The 9684-nt window shown below is 36.8% G+C and overlaps 1 pseudogene; it reads right to left on the reverse strand.

Moving 5' to 3' along the window:
- Positions 1-223: 223 nt before the first annotated feature.
- On the reverse strand, positions 224-9351 carry LOC135598249 (calmodulin-binding protein 60 D-like; annotated as a pseudogene).
- Between the last annotated feature and the right edge of the window lie 333 nt (positions 9352-9684).

The following is a 9684-nucleotide window of genomic DNA, read 5'->3' on the forward strand; positions in this document are numbered from 1 at the left end:
AAATGTTCTTCAGGAGCTCAAAAGTGACATCTTGTGCTCGATATGCTTTTGGATGCCACTATCCTTCAGACCAATCAACATGTATTACGGACCAATTGGCAATTCCAATAGGATCCACCATCTGCAGGATGTTGAAATGTCCTGTCTGGTTATTGATACTATTAAATTCCCAGATAAGCTATTACTCAGGAAAGCCAAAATGCAAAATGATCTAATGTACTTACATTCAATAGAGTTGGAAGATAGTGTTCATCAGCATTGCAGTTGCGACTATCAAAACCTGGCTGAGGTCAAGAAGATAGTGTTCATCAGCATAGCAGTTGCGATAGTGTTCATCAGCATAGCAGTTCCAAGAACCTACATTGTGAAGTAAATTAGATCCACAAACAGTGGAGGTAATAAGAGACTCGTTACAGCAAACAAGAAAACCAAAAACTTACCTTGCGGAGTTTCTGGGGATCCCTAACAACAAGTCTGAGAAAGTCTTCAACTGTAAAGAGTCCATATTTATTCAACCTCTTGTGGAATGAACCATCCTTACCAATCTTTTCCAATCTCCAGACTTCATCTTTCAATTCAGGTGGATAGTGTTTCTTGTACACTATAAACATCAGAAAGAAAACTTAGGTAAATGGAGAAAAAGAAACCAAAGATAGTGCAAAGCTGACCTACATTCCCCTCTGTGGTCCTTTCAGTGAAAGCTTCTGTTTTCGCTTCACGGACTCGAATACCATCACAAAAACCTGAAGCAATCTTCAGTCCAAGCCTAAATTTCCTACTCCGTATCCAACTAGAATTGTCTGGAAATGTGAGCTCTCCAAGGGTTCCTACACCTTCTTTCCATGAGACGTATAAGTCTCCAATCAAAAGAGGCCTTTTTCCTTCGCGTTCTTTCACTACATGACTGTCAAACTCTTCTTCTGTCCAATCATCATTGTCTTCATTGCTAAAATCACCCTCAAGGACTACAACTTCTAGTTTTGCAGATGACTCGGGTCCTGATGTGACAACATGGCCAGTGTTTGCATCAATCAACACAACATGAATTTCAGCTCCCTGTTCAATGGGATAAGGATAGTCTTGTCCGGAAATGAAGCTGGAGATTTCTTCCATCAGGACCTTCAATTTGCTTCGGTGAAGACCTGCATTTCTTGAATTCAGAAGGATCCTAAAAGAGTATTACATAAGTAGAAATTATTCATGTAAAGAATTTTCATAGTTGGTTAAACCATAATTTCCCACCAACTGTGAACACTGAGGGAAACTTGATAAATTGGAGAACAAGAAGATTGAAGCAAAACAACAAGCAATAATGCTAGTCTTTATTCATAAAGCACCTTATCCAGGAATCGAAACAAGCATAAATAGTCAAAGATGCATATTAGGCATAGGATAACTCATATGTCCAAGTGGCAGGGCTGAGTTGCAGTACCAATTCTGAAATTTGATGATTCCAAGAATACCCTTAAAACTATTAAATCTGGAAAATTACCAAATCTACCCGTCAGAGAAATGATGCTGCAACAATGAACTTCTCATAGGCTAGAAGATGAATTGGTGAACTTCTTATAGGCTAGATGATGAATCAGTTCTTTACTATCGGTAGATAAAAATGAAGCTAATATTTCTTCAAACAATAAGCAACAAACTGAAGGAAATAATCTTTCTTAGATGCGCACATCAATTACTGGGAAACATCACAACTAACAAGCAAAGACTAACAAGATGGGCTGAAATTGAATAGCTTGAATATGATAAAGCAAGTCTTAAAGTTAGGTTTGTGCGGAGTTCTATTAATTCTTGTTTGAGTTAATTAGATTAATTGGCCTATTCTCAATTTCCAAGGCAATATAATCACTACTTTAGAACATCTTCACAAAGCTAGATATCATTAGACATGAGCTTATTTAGTTGTATTCCACTTATGAAATTTTTGTAATTGATTGGGTACTTTCTGATTATGATCTTTATCCGATTTGGTCAACTACCTTTATTACCTACTTATATCCCTAAGGACTCCTATCTTTTATAGGAACAGTATGCGGTTAGACTTAAAACAGAAAGATGTGCAGCAAAGGTCATTCTTACAGAATGCATTTTCATCAAACAAATTTGGTAACCCAGTCATAACTTCCTCTTTGTTCTCATGTTTCACTTCTTTCGTCATACTCCATTATTTCTGCTGTAACAGAAAAGTTTGTTCCTGTTTTCTTATAACTTATTACCTTGCAGACTTTTGCTTCATATTGCTGTTTGTGATGTAATGCACTCTTCACTTACTATAGTCTCCCCAAAGCAATCCGATAGTGACAGTGGCACACAAAACAAAATCTAAAAGTCCAAGATTAAAAAGACAGCTTACTTGGTCACAAAGGGATGAAGAAACAGTGCCGCTTGTATAATCATAAAGATTGTATGAAAATCATAATCATAGTGTATGCAGCTTTTTTTGCTAGACTTTATGCAGCTTTTTTTGCTAAACCAAGCAAATGTTAATAATTTTGTTTTCCTTTTAATATAAGATACATAAAATTTTCGGTAGGAAAATAACATCAGGATAGGTTTTGAGACAATTCTGTTAAAGACTATTGAACACTACCTTTCAAAACCCAATAGATACATTTGCACCATTTATCTCATTGAGGCCTGTCAACAACTTAATGTTATTGCCTCTATTGCAATAATTAGGTTAAATATGTTGCCCCTCCCTAGCCTCCATATAGGCATGAGACTCATGCCTATATATGTCTATAGTAGCTTCTGAAAAATAGACTACAATCAGAATGGCCATAAATTAAAATTCTAGCAATCAGACTCTAGGACAACAATTTAAAAATCATAATATACAGCTGTTATCTGTCTCAACCATTCTTCATTTCATTAAATTTAAACACTTGTTGTGCAGCCTGTAACAAGTTCACAAGAAACTTGACATGCTTTCAGATATTTTACCGGAAAGATTGTATCAGAAAGCATGGCAACATAACTATTTGGTTATAACATCTTAGTCACTTATAATTCCATGCAGAGGAAAAAAAATCCAAAATAAGTTCATTCTCAAAGAATCCATCTGATTCATGATGTATGATGTCATAATATGTCTTACCTTCCACCAATTTTTGGAGGACTTAGCTTTGCTAAGGCTCGTTCAACTTCTTCACTGACCTAATGAAGCACCATACAGCATCAGATTGTCAAGAAGAAACATCATATATTGCTAATAAATAGGGTCCATTCAGAATATAGAACTTCGAGACCAAAAAATTGAAAGTTCATAGAAGGTGAGTTATCAATGTCATAGAAAAAGATCGAGAATCATTTTTAGGGGCCATGTTTCAACATCCAACAGAATGAGAAAACAACACAATTACGGAATAAAGAAATGAAGTTTTACAAATCACAACATATATCCAAAGCAATCAGACAAAAAGAAAGAGATACTTTACACTAACTTAAGAATAAAAGGATTCAAACAATCTTAAGCATTAATTATCTGACCAAAGTATAGATAGATTTACAAATTAGCCGAATGCAATTTTTAGAGACTGAAAACCACTCATAGAGAAGACTTAGCATCCCAATGAATAGGAAAGGACTCAGGTTGTCTGGTTGTCAGTCACCAACAAGAGGCAATCGCTTTTGCAGATCTCTTTCTCTCTATAGAATCTCAAGATGAGAGAAATATCTGCTACATGAGCAATTTAACTATAGTATATTACACATGTAATTTAGAGGTGTCACTCAAATTCTTCCAAACAAACATCATTTACATAGAAAGTCAACACGACATGACTTAACTTTAAATACTAATCAAGATTAAAAAAATAGAGCTTATCTTCTTTTATTATTTGATTGAATAAGTTCCTTGTGTACACAAACAAACTAGTTAAAAAATGTATTATCTCAAATAATGGTGTCAAAGATGTATTTATACAATAATCAGATGTCGCACTGGAAAATCAAAGTGAGAAATGATAACATGGGCATGTTGTGGATTCTTCAAGTGCAAATTCTTTAATGAAATTAAGTAACTTAAATTGGCAGATCATAGAATGCTGGAAAATGATTTTAAGAAAACTCTGGTGTGGAATAAGTTTTAAGCTCTCTTACAACTCTTCGAAGAATGGGCTCCAATGATGAGCAAATTTTCTGCAGACTGTCCATTTTCAAAGCTTCAACAATCACACTGCAAAGAGTACAAAATACTGAATGGTGACACAAAACAACTAGATAAATTAAGAACTTCTTTCCAAAGATGTTGCTAGATTGGCAAAAATACAAGTGCCAAGCAAGGATTTGAAGAAAGAAGATACTTTTGCTTCAAATAAATCCTAGAGTAGAATACGATCTCGCATGAAATATATAGTTATTACTTATTAGCACTTTAAAAGATTACCAATGAAAGAAAATATTGCGACCATCTTTCCCCTCTCCTGATTCTCAACATCCTTCACGCTTTTAATTTCTTAACTCTTAAGCATTTGTTTGTATTGAAACCCAAGAATAATTGTTCACATTAACATCATTGTTAAGTAACCCAAGGATTGTTGTCTCGTATGACCACCGGTATCGGTCCCTAGCCAGACCGATATGTACTAGTTGGTATGTGTATCGACATGTTGTACACTAGTACGTACCGAAGACTCAAAGAGGAAAAAGGAGATGAGAAAGGCACAGATGGCAGTGGAGAAAGAGGAGGAAGTTGAAGTAGGTAGGAAGAAGAGGAGGTGATGGAGGAAGAGGAGGAAGATAAAAGGATAAGAGAAGGAGAAAGGAGGAAGAGAAAGGAAGAAGATGAGATGGTGGAGGAAGAGGAAGGGAAACAAGAAAGACGTGGAGAAAGTGGTGAAGGAAGCAGTGATTTAAAAAGGCGCTTGGGCGCTCGCCTAGGCGCTCGGGCGAGGCGAGGCCCGAGCGCCTCGCTTCACTTCCAAGCGGAGCGCTTCAAAGAGGTGCTGCTTGGGTGCTCGCCCGAGCCTAGGCGCTGGAAGCTTTGGGCGAGCGCCAGGGTTAAACCAGGCGACCGAACCAGGATTTTAGGTCTGGTTCGGTCTTGGTGCTTTAGTTGGTTCAATCGAACCAACTAAAACCGATATCAGTTGTCGCTGCCCAACCCTAACCCTGCTCGTTGCCGCTCCCGCTCCCGCTGCTCGCCGCTGTCGCTGCTCGCTACCGCTACCGCTGTCGCCGCTCCTGCTGCTCGCCGATCCTACTCCCACTCCCGCTCCCGCTGCTCACCACTGCTCGCTGCCGCTGTCGCCGTTACCGCTTCCTCTTTTCTCAGTCAGCACCCCCTTACACTCCTCTTCCTTCTTCTCCTTCTGTATACTGTTAACAGTAGGCTCAAAATTTAGACAAACAAATATAAGTGATGCTTGTGATAAAAAATAAAAGGAAGAACAATTCAGCACATTGCTCGCTTCTTCTATCAGGCTGGTCTTCCCCTTATTACAACTCGTTTCGACAATTTTAAGGATATGATTGAAGCTATTGGAAGATATAGTGCAGGATTAAAACCTCCAAGTTAATATTATGAGATGCGAGTTCCATTGTTGCAAAAAGAATTGAATTATACAAATGACTTACTAAAGGGTCATAAAGAATCATGGGCAACACATTGTTGCTCTATTATGTCAGATATTTGGATTGACAGGAGGCGCAGGAGTATAATTAATTTTATGGTTAATTGTTCTTTAGGGACTATGTTTGTAAAGTCAATAGATGCTTCATCTTTTGTAAAATCTGGAGACAAGATATATGATTTACTTGACAACTTCGTGAAAGAAATTAGAGAACAAAATGTCGTTCAAATCATAATCGATAATGGAAGCAACTATGTATTAGCTGGTAATATTAATCTTTTAATTTTTTTAATTATTTTATTTTCAATTAAATGTGTTAAACTCTTAAGTCTTATCATTTTTGTTATCATTTGTCTCAAGTAAATTGCTTCAAACAAAAAGACAACACTTATATTGGACTTCATGTGCAGCACATTGTATTAATTTAATGTTGGAGGATATTGGAGAGATCTTAGACATCAAGAAAACCCTAGAAAGGGCAATTTTTGTTGTTGGATTTTTTTACGTCCCTTACATGCAGCAGGATATTATTTGAACCCTGAATTCTTTTATAAAATTAAATCTGTTAGGTTTGATGCATAAGTTTTGGATCGATTATATCAGTGCGTTGCAAGATTAGTTCCCAGCCTTGAGGTTCAAGATAAGATTATTCGTGAATTATCTTTATATAAAAATACCGAAGGTCTTTTTGGAATTCCAATGGCCGTTCGATCCAAGACAACTACGTCTCCAAGTATTAATAATTTGATATAATTAATTTCATATATATTATGTTACTATGTTATTGCTAATAATAACATAAATTTTGTAGTTAAATGGTGGAGTCTATTTGGAAACTTCACTCCGAACTTACAGCAATTTGCTATCAAAGTACTTAGTTTGGCATGTAGTGCTTCGGGTTGTTAGCGAAACTAGAGTGTCTTTGAGCATTTAAGAATCACTAAATATTTTTATTTTAATTAATTAATTTATTTAGATAGATATATTAATATATTTTTAAATTATATGACATGACAGATTCACTCGAAGAGAAGAAATCGGTTGGAACATCAACGATTGCACGATCTTTTTTACATAAAGTATAATTAAGTTTTGAAGGCTCATCATGATTTGTAAAATAGAATCGATTCAATCTCATCGTAAGATATTAATGATTCAAATGAGTGGTTGGTAGGAGAAATGGGTGCTAACTTGCAAGATGCCGAAGACGAGCTTGTATTTGAAGATGATAGATTGACATAAGGAGATGTGGCAAGAGCTTTAGATGCTAGAGAATTACAAACATATATAAGAAAGATGACAAAGAGAAAAATGAGTGCAAAAGCATCAAGCTCGGCTCCTGCTATTATTTAAGACATAAAGAATTAAACATATTTTGATGAAGAGGAAGAAGTCGAAGGACAAGAGGAAAAAGACGAATTTAATGAAGATGATTTGTGTGAAAATGACGATAATATTGATTATGATGAATGACTTTGATGTAAAATTTTATTATTTTGAATGTTAAAACTTTTTGTTATTGTGACATTGTGATTTTGTATCTTTAATTTTCTTAATTTAATAGCATATTTTTATTTAAAATTTTAAATAATTATATTTATTAATTATATTATATATTTTTATATTTTAGCCCTCGCTTCGCTCGGGCGAGCGCCTAGCGCCTCGGGCGTTTTTGGACCTTGGCGCCTAGCGCTTTTTAAATACTGGAAGGAAGATGAAAGCAAAGAGGAGGAAGCATACCCAGAATTAGTGGCACATGGTGCGCACTATGAGCAGCATGTGCGCGACGACAACTGATAGCAGGCAGCTCGTGGGCAAAGAGGGCTCGCATTCTAAACCATTTAATAAATAGTTTTTTTTCTTAATAAGTTAGATCAAAACACCCAAAACAAGGGGGGTCCGCGTATCTATTTGGTCAAAATGGTTTAGCGCTATCAAGACAAACATTTCGACACAATTAAATCAATATTTGAACTACATTATACCAACAAAAACACTATAATCCAACTATTTAGGGTCAATTATGTGAATTATTTCCCATCATTGACGTCTGAGTATAATCATCAAACAATAAGGTAAAAGCTTAATTGGTTCAGAAACATTCAATCAGATCTTCGTCATGTGGCAAATCCCAAATATTAAATGTGCAAATATAATAAATTCAAATAATTATAATACAATCCACATAATTGAGGTGAGAGGAAAGAAACATGCAAAAAAAGCAAAAAAGATAATGATAAAAATGATCTTTAAGCTCCGACTTAGGGGCATCAAAGTCACCTGGAAATAGTCTTTGCTTGAAGTGTGAGCAATTGTACCTAAAGGCAGAATGAATCTAGTGAATTAAGAGAGACGAAAACTACTGAACAACATAGATCAATAAAGAGAGACCAAAACACTTGTGTAAAGATTTGCCAAATAACCAAAGGGAATAAGGCCGGCAAAAGCAAAGACTAGTGGTCTAAAACTCAATGGAATTAGCACGACCTACAAGTTTCAACAAGAATAAACTGATTTATCTTTTTGATGTCTAAAACTTGCTCAATATCAGACATGATATGGTTTAGACAACAATATCTTGAAGGTTAGTGGTCCACAGTGGCAATAACAAATACCTGAGACCACTTGCTCATGCGGCAATTAAACATTCCGAGAAAAACTGCGAGTGAATTAGTGATCCTTCTTTATGCTTTAGCCAAAACACAAAAGATCAATAGTTCAACTTAGTCAGCATGAATCCTGACCCTTTCTGGAAATGTCATGTGCCAACACAGTGAATCAATGTATATTTTGTCCCATTTCAATTTCCATTTGTGACAAGTTGAAGTCCCACCTACTGAATTGCCATTCTAGTTTATCTTTCGTATTTCCTGAAAAAGACATGTTCCAACATGAAACAATTTAGCATATACTTTTGATTTCAAACTAATTACATATTACCTCCCATAGTTAGCTACCTTTAGCATCTCGGTCCTTACACTTCAGAAATTTACATTGGCATCCCTATAGTTACGAAAGTGAAACATCTAAGTCAATTTACCCATACACCATTAATTTTACCGATATAAACATAAAAATAAAGAGCAAAACTGTACTCTTAATGTTCCAGTTGGTCATGGCAAACAACGTCAGTGGTGGAAAACGGCAACGCCGCGGGTGACTATTATGGATGAGGAGAACGACGATAAAAGATAAGGGTCGCTATACATCTACATCGACGTCGACGCAGTTGCCGAGCGGGGAAAGGGTCACCGATGCAGATGTAAGGTGACGCTACTCGGCATATGCATCGATGGCCCTTTTGCTTGGCAACTACGTCGCGCCGACGTAGATGCAAAGTGGCATCACTCAGCATCTGCATCGACGACCCTTGCAGATGCAAAGTGATGTCGCTAGGCAACTACATCAATGTCGACATAAATGTAAAGCAACGTCACTCGGCAACTGCATCGACGTCGACGCAAATACAGAGTGACGTCACTCGGCAACTACGTCGGTCGCTCTGCATTTGCGTCGACGCCTACGCAGATGCAGAGCGACACCGCTTTGCATCTACGTCAACGCTGATGCAATTGCCAAGCGACGAAAGAGCCACCAATGCAGATGTTGAGCAGCCCTTTAGCCACTCGACAATGCCAACGACGCTGACGCCGACGCCGATGCCGATGCAGAGGCACTCTTACCTCTCACCGCTACTCTCCTCATCCACAATAGCCACTCGCAACCCCCAACAATGCCACCATCCGCCACCACCGACGTCATCCACCATCGTCAACTAGAATGCTAAAATTACCTTTTTGTCTTTTGTTTTTGTATTTCCGTCGATAAAACAAACAACGTTATGGTAAATAGACCTAAATGTTTATTTTCGTAATTATAGGGATGCCATTGAAACTTTTTAAAGCATAAGGACCGAGATGCTAAAGGTAGTTAAATACAAGGGGTATTCTGTAATTAGTTCTTTGATTTCTTAAAACATAAAAAACATAACACATTTATATAAAAGGTATGTGATTACAACTTGGGCATGAAGATGCACAATATTTCTCAAAAGATTATTTATGTTGAACCATTTTTGTTATCCAATTTGCGATTATCAAGG

The sequence above is a fragment of the Musa acuminata genome, chromosome BXJ2-1 (genome assembly GCF_036884655.1).
Source record: "Musa acuminata AAA Group cultivar baxijiao chromosome BXJ2-1, Cavendish_Baxijiao_AAA, whole genome shotgun sequence".
In the NCBI taxonomy this organism is placed as follows: Eukaryota; Viridiplantae; Streptophyta; class Magnoliopsida; order Zingiberales; family Musaceae; genus Musa; species Musa acuminata.